Source organism: Felis catus, chromosome A1 (genome assembly GCF_018350175.1).
Source record: "Felis catus isolate Fca126 chromosome A1, F.catus_Fca126_mat1.0, whole genome shotgun sequence".
Taxonomy (NCBI): Eukaryota; Metazoa; Chordata; class Mammalia; order Carnivora; family Felidae; genus Felis; species Felis catus.
The window spans coordinates 195,091,582-195,111,098 of NC_058368.1; the positions used below are offsets into that span (position 1 = coordinate 195,091,582).

At 44.5% G+C, this 19,517-nt stretch overlaps 1 long non-coding RNA gene across 1 annotated transcript; it reads left to right on the top strand.

Annotated features, from left to right (window-relative positions):
- Positions 1 to 9,995: 9,995 nt before the first annotated feature.
- LOC109503560 lies at positions 9,996 to 11,916 on the top strand. The gene is made up of 2 exons (XR_002162632.3): positions 9,996 to 10,618; positions 10,790 to 11,916. It is a non-coding gene; the product is annotated as an uncharacterized LOC109503560 (long non-coding RNA).
- Positions 11,917 to 19,517: the final 7,601 nt, after the last annotated feature.

Consider the following 19,517-nt stretch of genomic DNA (forward strand, 5'->3'; position numbering starts at 1 on the left):
TTAATGTCACTCTATCCTCTGATCCACATGAGAGAGCGGACCGGGACGCAGTAGGTGCACAGTTGACACTGAGTTCATCCTTCAGAGGAGAAGGTTGCCTGGTCTGGTCCTTTTCCGCAGGCTTGCATTTCTGTCAAGGTCCCAGGTTGTGAGTACAGCAGTCTAGAGTGACCCCTGGGGGTTCCCAGGAACTGTCGTTGTCATGGTTTCTGGGACCGGTGGGGTAAAGCTCCCAGCCACCTTGCCTCTGTCAACCTGCCCATCCTGTAGCCAAAGCCTTGGTTTGTCCAGTGCAGACAGAGCCCACGGTTGCAGAGAAGCCGTTTGCGGCTGCAGTGCTGGAGGCAGAGCCTGGGGGCTGGACCCGAGCGAGGCTGTAACCCCCATGGTGGTGTGGGCCACAGAGGGAGCCCCTCCACATGCTGAGTGAGCTCAAGCAAGTCCCCTGTCTCTGCCTCCTGTTAAATACAAGATTTTTGCTTTCGAATGTGTTTTAAAAGAACAGCGTTGTCGAGGTATAATTCCATTCAATAAATTGCATACATTCTAAGTGTATGATTTTTTAAACTATTAATTAATTAATTAATTAATTAATTTATAGAGTTGGGGAGGAGCAGAGAGAGGGAGAGAGAGAATCCCCAAGCAAGCTCCCTGCCATCAGGGCAGAGTCCAGTGCGGGGCTCAATCTCATGAACCGTGAGATCGTGACCTGGGTTAAAATCAAGATTTGGACGTTCTCTCTCTCTCTTTTTTTTTCATTTCATTTCATTTCATTTCATCACGGAAAGTATACTCTTTAATCCCCATTCCCCTATTTCACCTCCTTTTTTTTTTTTCTTTTCTTTTCTTCTTTTTAATTCTCAAGTTGGATGCTTAACTGACTGAGCCACCCAGGCGCCCCTTGCATGTCTGATTTTTTCACACACTCATGAAACCATCACCACAACCAAGATAGTGACTATGTCACGCTAGAAAGTTTCCTCAGGTCTCTTGGCCATCCCTCCCATCCCTCTCTCCACCCCAAGCAACTACCATTCTGTTTTCTGTCACAATTACTGTAGTTTGGATTTTCTAGACTTTTATATAAATGCAATCATATAGTACATACTCATTTTTGTCTGGCTTCTTCCACTCCACATGATTTTTTTGAAATTCATCTATGTTATTATGGGTATCAGTAGCTTGTTTTTCTTTATCACCAAGTAGTAAGCATTCCATTGTAGGGCTGTACCACAAGCCATGAATGGTTATTCGTTCACCTGTTGATGGACATTTGAGTTGTTTCCAGTTTTTTAAACGGCTCTCTGGTGCTGGTAAGGTTCCCCAAGGGCTCTGTGTGCACAAGAGAGAGCCTCAGTGGGCAGGTCTCTTCCAACCGAAAACCCCCAGACCCAAACCGAGGGAGCTCAAGTCATAGTTTTATCAACTTGGCTTCCTCCTACATCCTCTGGACTTCAGCAAATCTAGATTCAAATTCTCCCTCCACCACCCAATAACCGTATAACATCGGGAAAGCTACTGATTCTTTTGTGTAACTCAAGTTTCCTCATCTGTAGAATGGAAACCATAACAGTACCTACCCCATGTGGCTATTGTGAGCCTTAAGCAAGATGATCCCATGCCAAATGCTTGATGCCGGCATTGCACAAATGCAGCTTTTTGTTTGAATGAAAAGTTTCACCATTATGCTATTGGAAGTTGGAAAACTGAAATTTGAAAAATGTCAGAGATTTGACCATGGAAGACGACGGAAAGTGAAAACGAAATCTCAGCATTGCGCTGTGTGGCTGTGAGCGGTTGGTTGAGTCAAGGTCCTCTCTTGTGTTCTCCTTTAATCAGTGCCAGTCTCTTAAAAACCTCAAGTCTGCAATTTCTGGGGAGTGTCTGTAGAGATGATTTTAGATTTCCATGTCCTTAGGGGCTGTGGCTACTTGGTTTAAGTGGCCGAGTTTCTTAATCTGCTACCTAAGATGGGAAGGTCTGCAAATCTCCTGATTGCCTTGAAATAAGATATCAAAGTCTCTGGAAATAAGGATCTAGCTCTCATTGGTCTGCCTATCTTGGGTTCCTGGCATCCTGATCCTTTTTGAATGATGGTCCCCAGACTTGAAAAAGAACATAGGCTTTACAGACAAACAGGTTCAGTCCCAGCCTGGCTGTTTACCAGCTCTGGGAACTTGGGCAAGCTGCTTAACTGTCCAGGATTTCTGTTTTCTCATCTGCAAAATAGAAATAATTAATAACAATACCTTTTAAAAAATATTTTTATTTATTTTTGTGAGAGAGAGAGGGGGAGAGAGAGAGAGAGAGAGAGAGAGAGAGCACAAACGGGGGAGGGGCAGAGAGAGAGGGAGACACAGAATCCGAAGCAGGTTCCAGGCTCTGAGCTGTCATCACAGACCTTGACGTGGGGCTTGAACCCATGAACTATGAAATCAGGACCTGAGCCAAAGACAGATGCTCAACCGACTGAGCCGCACAGGTGCCCCAACAATACTTTTTTTCTTAAAGCGAGGTAATGCACACACACAAAGGTGCTCAGCTTGGCTATGGTTATCCTTGCAGGATCTTAGGGAAGGAGAAGACCTGGTTGGTCATCCAACCAAAAGTCCACATCCCCTCCCTCTGATGGGTGGCCCCAGGCCTTAGCGTGTACACCAGCCCTAAGAGGGAGCACCACCAGCAGCTTGCTCTGCCCTGGACAGCCCTGTGAGGGAAGATTCTGGTGTTGAAATCACCCTTACATCCCTGGCACTTCTCATGACTGGAGCTTGGTTAGTCCTGCCATGTGGGGCATCAGTCTATCCGTTCCCTGTGGTGGCTCCTCAGAGACAGAACATGCTTTTCCTTTCTGATCCCTCCCACTCCTCCCTGGCCTACTTCACAATCAGTATCCCGAATACCCTCCTCCACCTTTCCTCAGAGACAGAGCTGGAGTTACCAGACCACCTGATCACTAGCCTCTTCATCGATGCCTTCCTGAGAGTGGAGGCTAAGAGAACATGAACCCTGGACCCTACCGCTCCTATGCCAGCCCATGTGGTTCCTGGCTCAGCACAGAAAGAGCTGGACTGAGTTGGGAGAGCATGAGTTCCTCGAATAGAGGGAATCTGGACAAGCTACTCAATCTTCCTTCATCTAGGAGATGTGGCCCAGATGACACCCACTTCATAGGTAATGTGCACAAAATGTCCAGGGCAGAGTAGACCCTCAGCCGCCACATCCCCAAATTCACATTTTTGAGGACGTGTCCTTGAGTCCTACCACTCTGTAAAAGGGCTGGGCCTGCCTGGTCTGGTCACACCCAACAGCAGACCTGGCCCCAACTCTTCTGGATCACTGCCCCTCCCAGGGTCTAATTTGGAAATAGCCTTAACCCAGGCAGTCGTTTGTGGGTATCTAACTCCTTTTTTGCTCTAAACAGAAACTGTGGTTCCCTTTATGCTCCTGGTAATTAGAGAGGCCAGAAAAGCCATTGAGGTGGTAAGAAGGGCTAGAGGGAGAGGTGAAGCCTTCCGGTCAACAGCTGGCTATTAGTAAAGCTTTGGGAGGGTCAAAAGTTATAGGAAGATTCTCAGCTGTGCAGGGGCTTGGCGCCCCAACCCCCAAGCTGTTCACAGGTCAACTGTCTATATAAGGAAACATAAATGGTTTCCCTATCGGTAAATTAGAGATCACACTTGTTTCACAGAGTGGTTCTGACAATGAAGGAAGATAATCCATGTACATCATTTACTACAGTGGCTGGTTGTAGAAAGCATTCAACAAGCATTAGCCATTTTATTAGTAGTGGTGTTTTGTAACCTGCTTTCACTGAATAGTTCCTGGCCACACCTTCATCTCCAATGTCTGTTATCTGGGGCTGCTTCTGCACTGTATTGGCCAAGTTGAAGAATTGCAACAGAGACCATATGACCCACAAGGCCTAGAATGTTCACTGTCTTGCCCTTTCCAGAAAAATGTGTTGATTCATGATTTAGATCAGTGATCTCAAGCTGTGTTCTATGGAAATCTAAGGCTCCATGCAGATACCTCGGGAAAACAAAGAGTGGTAGATGGTGGGCATCTTTCTACAGAGACTAATCCTCTTATCTGTTAAAATTAATGAGTTGTTTTATCAAAGATGTAAGGAAGAAATTATACCAATTCTCTACAATCTCTCTTAGAGGATACTGTAAGGCCAACAATACCCTAACACCAAAACCAGACAGACATTCCAAGGAGAGAAAACTATGGACCAACATCTCTTATGAACACAGAATCAAAAATCCTTGACAAAATACTAGCAAATCAAAGCCAATGATGTCTAAAAGGAATTATACACCACAACCAAGTGGGATTTATTCTAGGTATGCAAGGCTGGTTCAATATTTGAAAATCAATTAATGTAATCTATTATATCAATAAGCTAAAAAAGAAAAATCACATGATCATATCAGTAGGTGCAGAAAAAGCATTTGACAAAACCCAAAACCCATTCATGATAAAAAAAAAAAAAAGAACTGTCAGTAAACTAGAATAGAGGGGAATAGCTCACCTGATGAATAATATCTACAAAAAACCTACAGCAAATCAATAGTGAGAAACTTGAAGCTTTCTCACTAAAATCAGGTATGAGATAAGGATGTCCCCTCTCACCACTGCTTTCCAACATTGTACAGAAAGTTCTTGATAATACTATAAGATAAGAAAAGGAAATGAAAGGTACACAGGGGCACCTGGGTGGCTCAGTCGGTTAAGTGTCTGACTCTTGATTTCAGCTCAGGGTCATGATCTCGTGGTTTGTGAGTTCGAGCCCCATATGGGGCTCCAAGCTGATGGTGGGGAGTCTGCTTGGGATTCTCTGTTTCCCTCCCTCTCTGCCCCTCCTCCACTTGCTCTCTCTCTCAAAATAACTAATAATAATAATAAATTAAAAAAAAAAAAGAAAATCCAAGAGAGTTGGGGTTCAGAGAACTTCCAGGTTGGTGAACACATCCAGGTATCAGGAAGGTGGGGCACCCCAAATCCACAAGGACAGAAGCTCCTGCACCCAGGGCTCTCCCTGTCCTCACCCTATGTATCTCTACATCTGGCTCTTCAAGTGCATCCTTTATCATTTCCTTTAATAAACTGGTAAATGTGTTTTCCTGAGTTCGATGAGCTATTGTCATAAATAATCACACCTAGAGAGGAGGGAGAAATGAGAACCTCCAATTTGTAGCCAAGTCAGGTGAAAGTTGTGGGTAAGCCTGCGAGTCTACCACAGATCTATTACTTGGGACTGGCATTTGAGTAGGGGGAGTCTTGTCGGACTAAGACCTTGACCTATGGGATCTGACACTGTCTCCAGAGAGTGTCAGAATTGAGTTACATTTTAGGACACTCAGCTGGTGTCACAGAATTGTTTGTTGTGGGGAAAAACCAGAACCCATACACAAAACCCACACATCTGATGACCACAAGTGTCCAGAGTGTTCTGTGTGAAAGTACAGGAGAAAGACACAAGAAGGGAGCTGTGGGGTTGTCCAGTACAGCCATCTATGGCAAAATGTTAAGATTTGTCAAAGCTAACAGGTAGATACAAAGATCTCAACCTTATTGTTCTGTATACTTTTTGTACGCTTGCCATATTTCACAAATTAGAAGAAAAAGGACCTGACGTACACCATGGAAAATATTGCCAACAGTTCAAGAGGCTGTACAATGAAAAATAAATACCTGTTCATTTCAGATCTGTGATCCTCCTCAGAGACGCTCGTGGGCTGTGGTCAATTTCATATGCGTCTCTCAGGAGCAGTCTGCAAATGCAAGCTGTAATATCCGCAAGACCTGCTCCCCTTGGAAGCATACATACACACATACATCCTTACACACCTAGATGTCTGATCTTACCCACGTGGGAAGCAGACCTGCACATTGAAGCCTTCCATTTGGAAAGTCTACCTTGTGACCCTTGATTTTGGACACTCACTAGAAACCACTCTGTTTTCTCTGTCAGTGGACCTGAACCCATCTTGCATGTCTTTTCCAATTGGTGATTAATGTGGGCCTTTCTTATTAACTAGGGTCAGCTTTCTCTGGAGAATGACTGCTTAGCTCTTTGAAGCGTCCTTCTCAGGCTCCCTAGAATGCAATTTCCAGGTGCCAAACAACCCATATTTTAAGTCAGACCATCCCAAACACATCCTTAAAATTTGGTGAAAATCTGTCCTGCCATTTTCTTAGGATATGGTAAGTAAATAGACAAAAAGTCACAAACTTCCCTTTATGATGTGAATAAACCCCCCCACTGCTCCCCCACTCTGACCTTTAGGGGAAAAGAGAGAGAGAGAGAGAGAGAGAAAACTTACAAAATGAGAACATGCGTGGCACACTGTCCCTACCTTGCCTTTTTTTCCTTACTTATCACTATATCTGAGATGGTTTTGTGTTTCCTATCAGTCCACACAGTTTTGCCTTTGTAATTTATAGTATAAATACTGGTTCAATTTCATTTGTGAATATGCTGGGGACTAAATTCCTAGTACTCTTTTCTTTCTAAAATAAAGTCTTAATTTCTATTAAGTGTAAGGTGACCAACTCATCCTTTTGCTTGGGGGTTTCTGTTTTATCGCTTAAAAGTCCTATGTCCCGGAAACCCCTCAGTTCTGCGCAAAGTGGGATGTTTGGTCACCATGTTTAAGTACCATGTGAACAGTAGACAAATTTGAATAGGAAGTAGTTCATTATAACAACACAAGTAATGATCTTCCCTTTTGCCCTAAAATGAAATTATTTTTATAAACCTTTTTAGAAGTTTATTTTTTATTTATTTTGAGAGAGAAGGAGAGAAATAGTGAACGAGTGGGGGAGGGACAGAGAGATGGAGTGAGAAGACCCCAACAGGCTCTGAGCTGTCAGCCTGGAGCCTGACTCGGGGCTCGAACTCACGAACCGTAAGGTCATGCATGACCTGAGCCGAAATCAAGAGTTGGATGCTTAACCGACTGAGCCCCCCCAAGGTGCTTCCTAAAAAGAACTTGTTAACCAAATATTGTCCACATAGAATAAGGATTGTCCTAGGACTTTTGCTAGAGTTGGGGGTTGCCTCACGCTTTTAGGTGGCTGTGTAGTATTTCAGGGTATGACTTCACCATAATTTTATTAAGCCTGCTTCCTGCTAATGGACATTTTGTTTCTTTCTAGCGTTTTGCTGGAATAAACAAGTCTTCCCTGAATGTCCTTACTTATTTGTTCTATAAACTGGTAAACTCCGCATAAGAAATTTGTTTTGAAAATAAGGCTTTCCTGCTAAAAACAAAACTCAAAACGCCACAAGATTAAAGCCTCTTTCATCTCGGGCCTTCTGTGAGTCTCTTTTTCTTCAGGTGACTGACTGGGCTAAGGATGAGTTTAAAACGGGTTGGCAGCCAAGGTCTGGGAAGGAAGCCCAGGCACAGGAGAGGCTTCCTGGGGTGCATGAGGGAGAAAAACAGCCCAGTGCTGTGCTTCCCAGCTTGGAGGGGGTGTTTATCAAGGCCAGTGGGAGAGGAGTTGGCCAGACTTCGAGGGGTCCAGTGTTGGCCAGGAGTAGGGCTGAGAGACTGGAGCCATTCAGCTGTGTTCCAAAAAGAGCAGGGAGAGGAAGGGGAAACTAGCCCAGACACACACTGGGTGGCTGCCGGCTGGCCAGGGCTCTTGGTACAACAAGCCCAGTGCCAGGCGGTGGGGCCCAGCCAGCTGTCCCCCGGGACCCCACCCCAGACTGGGCAGGGTTAGGTCAGTTCCGCAATTGCTTCTTGGGGCTATCAGGAATGGAGTTTTATGGAGTGTGGGATAATTCAGTACTTTTCCAGAGAGATGGGCTACTTGGGCCGGAAAGGTGATTTTTCTACCCATGTGGTATGTGCAACACGTGTGTAGTAATGGATCCTTTATCCTGCAAAGGGGCTGTGGCATCACTCGCCAAACTGTTCTATGCAGAATGCTGTTGGTAAAACACCAGATCCAAAAGTCAAAAAAGCTCGGGAAATGCCAAGTCTGGCAAAATCAAGCAGAATTCTTTACTGTGGGAATTCTCAGAGCCTTCAGTGTGCTAACAGTGTACTTCCTGACTCTTCAAAGAGGAGATGAAGTAAACATTGTTTCCCTGATGTTAAGTCCTTGGAACATCCTCTGTCCCCTCAGGGAACACGTAATAACATCTTTGCTAAATGGTGTCTGCTAATTCTAATCCATAGGAAAAGGCAGAAGCCAACAGGCCCACCTGTAAACCATCCAAGAATGTAGGACGGAGAGGCCTCTGGAATCTGGCCGATCAGAGCCAGAAGATGCTGCCATATCCTACCCAAAAGTGTGCCGGGCATCTTTCACAATATAAAATGATTGACTTTCAGGAGCACGAGGGATTCCCCCAGACTTGAAGTAGGGGCAGCCCCATGCTGATCGGAACAATTGAGGGAGTACAGCAGAAGAGCTTGGGTTTGCTCCAGCCTTCATCTCTGCATCTCATTTCTTCTGGTCCCAGAGATTCAGTGACATACTTCACCACAGTGATCTCTGGGTCTCCTGTATGTCAGGCTCAGCGCACACAGCACCATGGAGAGACGCCCCGCTTCATCCAATTGTCATCTCCACTGTGTGGCCTCTGTGTCTGTGACCCCCACCTTTGTTGGTGCATTTTTTTTTTTTTAAGGTTAAAATGCAAAGCCATCTGGGAGGAACCATTGCCAGGGTCTTTAACAGCTTCTCTGCCCTGAGATTTATGTGGAAAGAGCCAGGTTTGGTGTTGGAGGACAGAATGTCTTGTGGTAGAGGCTGTGTCTGCAAATCTTTCCCATTCTTGAGTCACTGGGTTAGGCTGGTACCTTGTATCTATGGTCCCTTCTCCTGGAAAGAACTGGAAAATGAAATGCTAAAGAGTGAGAGAGAACTTGAGTCTTAGTTCACTCTGCCCCTGATTTGCTAATTGACATTAGAAAGTTCTTTCCTTTCCTTGAGACTTTTTCTTCCTTTGTAAAATGAAGTGGTTTAGACTATTTTAATTAATTGCTAACTTTCTGATCAGAGGAAGACTTGTGTCCAACAAAGTCCTAAGAGCCATCCCATCCAAAACAGGTAAAAGTGGTCTGTAACCAAAGTGTTTTCAAGGTAATATGGCATCATAATATTATGGAAGTGTTTCCTGTAAAAGTTAGGGTAGAGGTGTTTTTAGGAGCAAGGAGATAGTTGTGATTGGTCAAGGCACCCAAAGGGCTTTCTGGGTGACTGCAAATTTCCTGATCTGAGTGGGAGTTACAAGTGGTGTTTTCCTCAGAATCTCTCAGCAAACGATAAAAATATTACTAATACGTTATAAAGCCAATCACTGGGAACACAACTGTGTCAATTAGATTTAGCTGCAAAAGGCAAAAACTTCATAGTAAAAGTGGCTTAACAAGATAGAAGTTTACGTTTCCTTCACGTAAATGAAGTCTGGGGGTGAGCAGTCCAAGGCACTCGATGGAAACAGCTAAGAGCTCAATGAGCATCAAAGACCCAAGGCTCCTTCTCTCTTTCGTCCACCATCTTCAACACAAAACTTCCAATCCAGAGGTCAAGATGGCTGACTGAGCTTCACTGTCTTGTCCACAATAGATCCATCCAGCAAGAAGAGGGATGAAAACAGCATGTCCTCTCACTTCAACCCCTGGAAGGAGCACAACCTTTCCTTACACCCCTTTGACCAACACTTAATTACAAGGCCTAGCAGCAAGGGAGGCTGGGAAATGTAGTCTTTAATCTGGGTGACTTCAGCTCAGGTCATGATCTTACAGTTCGTGAGTTTGAGCCCCGCATTGGGCTCTCTGCCGTCAACACAGAGCCCACTTTGGATCCTCTGTCCCCCTTTCTCTCTGTCCCTCCCCCACTCTCTCTCTCAAAAATAAACATTAAAAAAAAAATCTGGGTGGCCATGGACCCACCCTACTGTTGTTTCCACAATAAATATAAAAAAAAATGAGTAGATTTAGGGGACAACCAGCAGAATCTGCCACAACATATTAATGGATTTTAGTTTCTGATGTGTTGAAATTAGTGGGTGACTAATGTGGGTGTCTTTGCTGCTTTTCAGTCACTGTTCTAAATATAGCTTGAGACGTACAAAATGAGGTGAATATTCATAATTTGTGGCACGGCCGGAGCACTCACAGAACACAGCTTAAAACCCCCTGAACTAGAAACTCCCCAAGAGTTTTTCCAGCTTTGACATTCTAGAATTCTATGAAAGCCCTGCCCCCTTCCATGAGCTAACAGAGGGCTTTTTCTCTGGGGACTGGCAGGGGACTTCTTGTTACCTTCAGGACTGAGAATTGTGCCCATTGTTTCTTTGGAGGCAGCCGACCTGGCCAAATATCTTGAAAAGCTCTCTGTCACAGCAGCCTTCCCCATCTCGGCCTGGGAGTTCCCCAGAGGTGGTGTGGTTTACTGAGGCATTGAAAACTCAGCATTTCAAAGCAGGGGCTGTCTGTGTCCTGGCTGGGAGTGGCTCAGACTTGCCCTCACGATTTTCGGAGACCTTTATAACAGAAGGAACCACCTTTGGTTCAGCTCTTCCATTTTTCAGAGGAGGACACAGGGATCCAAAGAGGCTGAGACTTTGAAGTCCCTAAGCAACCAGGTACTGACTTGTCCTAAAGCTTTTCCATCGCCACTCATTACAATAGCGTGAATTTAATGTACACGTCCTATGTGCCGGGCCAAGCGCATCACATGCAAAAATCTCATTTAATCTTCACAAAAACCCTGAGAGATAGGTACAATTTTTTTTTCTTTTTTGGTCATTTTACAGATCAGGAAACTGCAACCTTGATTTGCCCAAGGCCTCGCCGTTACCAGGTGTGGATCAGAACTGGAACCTTCGCAGTGCGACAGCGGAGCCCGCACTTTGACCTCTGTGCTCAGAATGGCTGCCTTCCACGGATGCTCCGGGTGTGAGGAGGACCGACTTTACTCCTAGTAAACTGCGAGCGGCACATCTTTGCCTGGATGAAGCCGCTTGGACATTGCATCCGTTCAGACCACTCCTTGCCCCAGATGTAGCTCTGTCATCAGCAGCTTGGTGTCAAATTCAAGGTGTCTTGGCACCAGGAATAATGTGCCCGGAGGCGTGGGTACCTAACTTTCCACCAGGGCAAGAGCCATCCCCCAGATTTACCATGAGCACCTGTCCTATCTGTCCTACCCTGTCTGGGTGAGGCAATCCTCCAACACCACAAAGAGGACCAAGTACCCCTGCAAATGTACTGACCCTGGGTGTGGGGACCTCCCCCATCTCTGGGCCGTCTCGGGACCTTGCCTGAGTAGCCTGTAGCAGGTCTTCTTTGTGACAGCTTTCTGTGTTGGATACGGGGCCTTTCTGCCTGTTAGCACTCACTTTTCCCCTGAGCAAAGACGCTGAGGAATTGTAGGGACAATAGGAAGCTCTCAGTAGAGAAGCACCATAGGGAGTTGCTGTGGAGACCTGAGCTGTTTAGCTCGCCCCAGCTCTTCAAGTTTCTCCTTGTCCTCCGGCGCAGGAAGCTTCTAATCTGTTCCAGAGTCCAAGGAAGGATGGGATGAGGTCACGGGCCTGAGATACTTTATCTTAGAGAAGGTTCTACAAAGGCCCAGGGGCTGAAGGTACTGTTTTTGTCCTTACTCTGACCACATTTCTGAAAGGAATGTTGGTGGGGGTTGGGCATGCTCGGCAGCCTGTTCAGAGGACAGCGGGGTTCAGACAGTGAAAGGCCTTCCACAGAGCTGACCTGCCTCTGTCAAGAGCATAACCCTGGAAAATCCCAGAGCTTCACATGGCCCAGTCTGTGCAGACTCACAATGGAAGAAAACAAAGTCCCCCCATCACCGGTCATTTAGAAGCTCCATAATCTCTACCTCCATATCTCTAACAGCATTAAAAGGGATCTAATTAATAATCCACACAAAACTCCATTTCTGTTTCCTCAAATTCCCTCATCTCCTTAATGAGGTTTTTGGAGCGGTCGGGGGGGGGGGGGGTGGGATTCAGAGCTGACGGCCAAGAAAGAAATCTTTTAAAAAAAAATTTATTTTTAACGTTGATTTATTTTTGTGAGAGAGAGAGAGAGAGTGCAAGAGGGGGAGGAACAGAGAGAGAGGGAGACACAATCTGAAGTAGGCTCCAGGCTCTGAGCTGTCAGCACAGAGCCCAATGTGGGGCTGGAACTCACGAACCCCAAGATCATGACCTGAGCCGAGGTTGGATGCTTCGCCGACTGAGCCACCCAGGCGCCCCAAGAAAGAATTCTTGAAGACCTCTTTAGTGCAAAAAGGTGATTTTGTTAAAGCACGGGGACAGGACTCGTGGGCAGAAAGACTGCACTGGGGTTGTGAGGGGTGACTGCTTAGACACTGTGGAGTTGGGGATGTAAAGTCAAGAGGAAGTTTCTTAAAGGATTTTCATATGCTAAAGAAGACTCACAGATTACTGGAGGCCTAGCTATTGTGGGGCTAAGTTTATTTTCCCCTTTAGCAAAGCATTAACATTAAGACGGCAGGGAGTTCCTGGATTTTAGGCTGTGGGTAAGGTTGTCCTCTTTTTGTAATTGAACTAAGATATTTGTAAACTGATGGAGACTCTTTTTAGTTTGGCCATTTGTTTTCTGTCCTTCCCTTTGTTCTTGGGCAGCCAGAAGTACTTGAAGAATGTCACATATACCCCACCTGGGGTTGGGGGGTGCTAGCTAGTACTTTGCCCTCAGCTTGCCTTTTGGTCCCTCATCATCCTCACTCTTGTTGCCTAACTGCCAGGAAATTGCAAAACCCCACACCTAGGACCTGTAGATTTTTGTCTCTTCCTTCCTTCCTACTAATTAAAAATGTGTTTTAGTTTTTTTAGATCTTTTGATTTTGAACCTATCATAGATTCACGAGACACTGAAAAGACATTAGTACTCAGAGGCCCCATGGACCCTTTACCCAGTTTCCCCCAATGGACTCATCTTCCATAATTCTTTCCTATTAAACTTTAATAGCTCACCTAATCCTTGCAACACCTCCATGAGATCACTCTTCTTGTGACTGTTTTACATAAGGAGAAACTGAGTCCCAGAAAAATGAAGCACATTGTTCAAGATCCCCAGCAATTCGGTGGAGAATCAGGACTTAACAATCCAGATTTCTTGGCTCCAAAGTTTGTCCGTGCTTCATTATTTCTTATTCTTCCCCCATCCCCTCCCTGACCCTGTCCGGGAAAAAGAAAAAGTCCTGAAGAGGCCCAGCCCCTGAAAGAATGCAGTTCTTTACATGCCTCAGAAGAGGAAGCGCCAGAATTTGCTGAAAAGTTGGAGGAGCCTCCCCTGCATAGCTTGGCTGTAGAGTCATCAAAATTATGCTTGTGACCCAGACACCGCTTCAGACACTGCTTCAGATCCTTTCCCAAGCTGGAACACATTTTCTCCTTCCCTTAATGCTGCTCTTTGCCCGGTGTCTTTCTTCCTCTCCCAACCCCACCCCCCCATCCCCTGCTTTGATGTTTCTCTGATGCCAGAGGGTGAGTCTCCTGTGCCACGTAACATCATCTCCTTTCTGGTAAAGATACGACTGTGGCTCACCTTGCCTCGTAGACATGAGAAACGGCTCTGTGCCTGCTGAATAAATGTGAGATCTCCTCAGAGCCAGAACACTGGTTTCTTCTCTGGAAGGTGACAGAAAACCCAACCCCAAAGAGCAGAAGCCAAAGGGGACAGATTGGTCTCTGTTAAGGAAAAGTCCAGGAGTAGGGCCATTTAACCCATAAGGATTGCACTCAGCTGTGTGTCACAGAAACTTGACCCCAGAGCTTTGGCCTCACTTTGCAAAGCCACCTGGCCATGACCTAGAGTAAGCAGTCAAGGGTGCCGCTGTGTCTCCTTCCACCTGCCTTCCCCGGTGGCTTCCACACTCCTGCTGCTCTGTTTCCAGTCTTGGGTCTGCAGTCCGGAAGGAAGTGAACAAAGGGCAAAACTCTCCCCCCTTCCCCAGGCTTCCTCAGAAGCCCCAGGCATGGGCTTCTGCAGCAGGTCATTGGCCAGAACCAGGTCCCATGGCCTCCCTGTGCTGCAAAGGCATCCAGGAAGCTGAGTGTTTGGGGTTGGACATAGAGCTAGCTCCCTGAGCAAAACTGAGCGTCTGCTGATTATTCAGAAGAGCAGGCAAATAGCGGTTTAGGGGCTCAGGCCAACGTCCCGGGGCCAGTCTCCGTCTCTGGGTCTCATTCTGTCTCTGCCTCTCTCCACTTTCTTCTATTTCGTGTTGGCTTTATGCTCACGCAGGCTTCCGTGTGATCTCAGGAAGGCTGCTGCTACTTTGGATCGTACATCCACTCCTGGTCCAGCCCAGGAGGAAAAGCCTAGATTCCATGTCGTACTTTGCGTCGTGTTCCTCCCTGATACAGTTACTGTGGCCATGGGGATCGGGGTGGCTTAGCCTAGTCTCATGCTCTGTGTCTAAGCTGGACTGAGTATAGGAGAGGGTATTAGCCGAGAGGGAAACCAAGGCATGGTTCCCAAAGAAGGAGAAAATGGGTGCCGGTGGTCCCACATCAAACACAACCAATCACAAATACTCCATGCGGAACCTCAGGAGTCATTACATTCAGACATGGTTAAATCACTGAAGGTGTGTGACAGCTTCCTAGATATTTGATCAAAATTTCATGTTTTAGATCAGTGGTTCTCAAAGTGTGGTCTAGGGGTACCTTGGGGTCCCTTTAAGGGTCCAAACTATTTTCATAATACTACTAACATGTCGTCTGCCTTTTTCACCCTCATTCTCTCCCAAGAGTCCAGTGGAGTTTTCCACAGGTGACATGCCATGTGGCGCTGACAACTGCTGGGATGTTGTTTGTATATTCTTGGGTTTTAAAAAGATCTTCGTTTTGGGGTGCCTGGGAAGCTCAGTCCGTCCGACCTCAGCTCATGTGGTGATCTTGCGGTCTGTGAATTTGGGCCCCACGTCAGGCTCTGTGCTGACAGCTCGGAGCCTGGAACCTGCTTCGGATTCTGTGTCTCCCTCTCTCTGCCCCTCCCCTGCTCACACTCTCTCTCTCAAAAATAAACATTAAAAAAAAAGTCTCATTTTAATTTCTAATACAGTAAATATTGATGTTTGTAACCCATGAAATAAAAGTTCTTTAAGGGCCACAATCATTTTTAAGAAACTAAAGGCGTCCTGAGACCAAAGATTCGAGAACTGTTGTGAAGGGTAGCAGAATATACTGCCCCGTGTCACTTTGGCATACCTTGAAGTGGTTTATTCTGCTACCCTTTAGCTGGTTCAGATATTAAGTTTACTTGAAAATCTTAAAAGACACTCTTAGATCTTAAATAACATTACATGACAAATTTTAACACATTCTAGGTCATCATTAGTTTAGCTCTTTTTTTTAAAATTTTATTTATTTATTTATTTATTTATTTATTTATTTATTTATTTATTTTAAATTTACATCCAAATTATTTAGCATATAGTGCAACAATGATTTCAGGAGTAGATTCCTTAGTGCCCCCTTACACATTTAACCCATCCCCCCCACCCACAACCCCTCCAGTAACCCTCAGTTTGTTTTCCATATTTATGAGTCTCTTCTGTTTTGTCCCCCTCCCTGTTTTTATATGATTTTTGTTTCCCTTCCCTTACGTTCATCTGTTTTGTCTCTTAAAGTCCTCATATGAGTGAAGTCATATGATTTTTGTCTTTCTCTGACTAATTTCACATAGCATCATACCCTCCAGTTCCATCCACGTAGTTGCAAATGGCAAGATTTCATTCTTTTTGATTGCCGAGTAATACTCCATTGTGTATATATATATATATATATATATATATATATATATATATACATCTTCTTTATCCATTCATCCATCGAGGGACATTTGGGCTCTTTCCATATTTTGGCTATTGTTGATAGTGCTGCTATAAACATGGGGGTGCACGTGTCCCTTTGAAACAGCACACCTGTATCCCGTGGATAAATGCCTAGTAGTGCAATTGCTGGGTCGTAGGGTAGTTCTCTTTTTAGTTTTTTGAGGAACCTCCATACTGTTTTCCACAGTGGCTGTACCAGCTTGCATTCCCATAGTTTAGCTCTTTTTTATCCATCAGGCTTAGCTGTGAGACCTAGACTCACTCTATTTTATTACTCTGCCACACTCAACTTGGGGGTTAAACCTCATGTTCCAAATAGCTGGTTAAACTCCACCCATCCCAACTGCATTCCGTCAGCAAGGCACTTCCAGAAACTGCATATGGCACCACCACTATACACTTTGGTTAGGACTTAGCTATAGACTCCTGTGAAGGAGTCTGAGAAATTCTGTTTTTTAAACTGTTTGCCAGTTAAAGTCAGAGTTTCTATTGCCTAGAAAGAAGAGTATATAAAATATCAGTGGTCAACTATTAGGTTAACTTTTTTGGTGTACGGACCCTGGAATAAAACTTCTCCTTTATTCTTTGTTTAATTGCAAAGTGTCCTGTGTTTCAAAGTGAGCTGTTTAAAAACAGTGACCATTTACGACACTACTTTTATTTTTTTTATAACGAGATTCTGTATATAATTTCTTTTGGAATTGGGGCATATTATTAAACAGTTTGATAACAATGATCTTTGGAAGGTCTCAAGCTGAAAGATGTATTTTGTCTATTACTGTATTCTCAAGCATTTTAAATATGAATGTCTTGAGAAAGGCTAGGTACTTTCTGCTTCACACCAGGCTCTACCCCACTCTCCTGAATTAAACTTGCCTACTTCACCAAATCTTAACATCTGCCTGGCTTCTGAAATGCCTATCAGATTATAACAGAGAGGGAAAGGATTTGCCTAAAGTCCAAGGAGAGGTGCCTGGCTGGCTCAGTCGGTAGAACATACAACTCTTGATCTCAGGGTCATGAGTTCAAGCCCCATAGAGGGTGTGGAGCCTCGAAAAGAAATGAAAAGAAAAGAAAAAAAAAAGGAAAGAAAAGAAATAAAGTCCAACAAGGATTTGTTGAACTTTGGAGAAACCAAGAAGTGGGTAAGTGTTCTTACAGAATATAACCTCTAAAGTATGAATCAAGCACAGGTCACATAAAAAGATAATGGTGGAAATTAAGGTCAGATGTTGGAGAATCTTGGAGATGAGCTGGGAATACTGGCCTTGACTGTGTGGGTGGTAGAAAATCACTAGATTTTGAATTTTAAAGAGTCTAGAGTTGTTTGGGAGCTTATAGGGATTGCCTCTTTAAATTCAAGAGTAAAATAATCTGATCTGGACATGAGAGTAGAGCACTTTAAAACAAGGCAGATAAGGGAGCCTGGGTGGCTCAGTCGGTTGAATGTCCTACTGTTGATTTCAGCTCAGGTCGTGATCCCAAGGTGGTGGGATCGAGCCCTACATCAGGCTCTGCATGGAGGCTCTCCAAGCTCTGAGCATGGAGCTTGCTTGAGATTCTCTCTCTCTCTCTCTCTCTCTCTCTCTCTCTCTCTCTCTCTCATCCCCTCTTCATATTCCTTCCAAAATGTACCATTAGGCCAGTGTCTGTTTTCAGAATAGCTAACATTTTATTGGAAATGGCAGATTACAGCTGGACCATAAGCTCTGGAGAGCCAGGGACTATGTCCAGGAACATCATAGAACAAAACACAGTCCATAGTAGTTGTTTAGTTGAGGATTGTTGATTGACTGGATGAATTGGTAGGCACCTTGACATGTTTGGAAGGATCCAGAGATCTTTTAGTCTGATGCCTCCCATCTCCCTGAAGAAGAAACCAAGGCAAGGGGATTCCTAGTGAGACCAGCACCCAGTGAGAATTGGGTCCTGGGCCTCCCACCCCTCAGTCCAGGGCTGGCTTTACAACATCATAGCTTCTCAAAGTCAGAGTTTACCACGTTTTGTATTTTGGTATGAAATTGCCCTGAATCCACTGAGTCAGTAAATTATCTCCTTTTAAAATCTTTTCCAAACCTCCCCATCACCTCAAGGAGAAAGTCTTAGTTGGGAGCTACTGAATTGCTCACACCTTTCTAGCACTTGCTATCTTACTTTGCTTTAACGGCAAGGGGGCCAACTTTAGGCTCAGAGCCTTCACAAGTAACAACTAATTTAATTTAATTTAATATTTTAATCTAAAAGTTGTATGGCAATGTTCACACATACTTCAAAGCAAAGAGGGGCGCCTGGGTGGCGCAGTCGGTTAGGCATCCGACTTCAGCCAGGTCACGATCTCGCGGTCCGTGAGTTCGAGTCCCGAGTCAGGCTCTGGGCTGATGGCTCAGAGCCTGGAGCCTGTTTCCGATTCTGTGTCTCCCTCTCTCTCTGCCCCTCCCCCGTTCGTGCTCTGTCTCTCTCTGTCCCAAAAATAAATAAACGTTGAAAAAAAAAATTTTTTTTAAAAAAAAAGCAAAGAGAATAATATCATTAACCTTCCAGGTACCCATCACCCAGCTTCAGTGACCATCAACATTCTAGCAAGTTTATTTCACACATTGTTTTTCAGGAGTGTTTCAAAACAAATCTCATACATGATATCATTTCACCTATAAATATGCCAGTATGTGTAACTAGTAAATCAGGACTTTTTTTTCAGCCTGGCTACATGGGGCTTAATCCCATGACCGTGAAATCAGGACCTGAGCCGGTACCAAGAGTCGGACGTTTAACCACCTGAGCCATCCAGGTGCCCCTAATTTTTTTATTTTAAAATCGATCTCTTAGGCTGTTAAATGTTGGTTGCTGATGATACTGACACATTTTATTTGTTTATCATATATATAGTTTGTTTATCCCATTGTTTCAAGATACTAAAATTAGTACTAAGACTACTAACTATATATATTTCTTAGTATATATGTGACTAAGGATGAATGCCTAAAACACTGTTAAATTTACTCGAACCAATGATTCTCAGGATGGCTACGCCACCAACTTGATATATAATTAGGCTCATTTGCTTCTGTACTTCTTTATTTTTAGAATATATCTCTTTGATATACTTTAGTATTTTTACATTTATCTATTTATTTATTTATTTAGACAGAGAGAGTGTGAGCGAGCTGGGGAGAGGGGCAGAGTGAGAGAGAATCTTAAGCAGGCCCCACGCTGTGCACCAACTTGTGGTTTTTATCCCACCACCGTGAGATCATGACCTGAGCCAAAATCAAGAGTCAGATGCACAGCCGACTGAGCCACCCAGGAGCCCCTACTTTAGTATTTTCATTTTTATTTTTTTAATTTACTTTTTAATTAAAAATTTTTAAAGGATGTCTGCTTATTCTTTTTTTTTTTTTAATGTTTATTTGTTCATTTTGAGAGAGAGAGCGAGCAGAGAGAGAGAGAGGGAAAGAGAGAATCCCAAGCAGGCTCCGTGCTGTCAGTACAGAGCCCCATGTGGGGTTCAGTCTCATAAGCTATGAGACCATGACCTGAGCCAAAATCAAGACTTGGATGCTTAACTGACTGAGCCACCCAGGCTCCCTTTATATTTTTAATTATGTAAAGTATTTAATAGTTCCAAAGTTAGAACTATATAACGAGGTATATTCAGC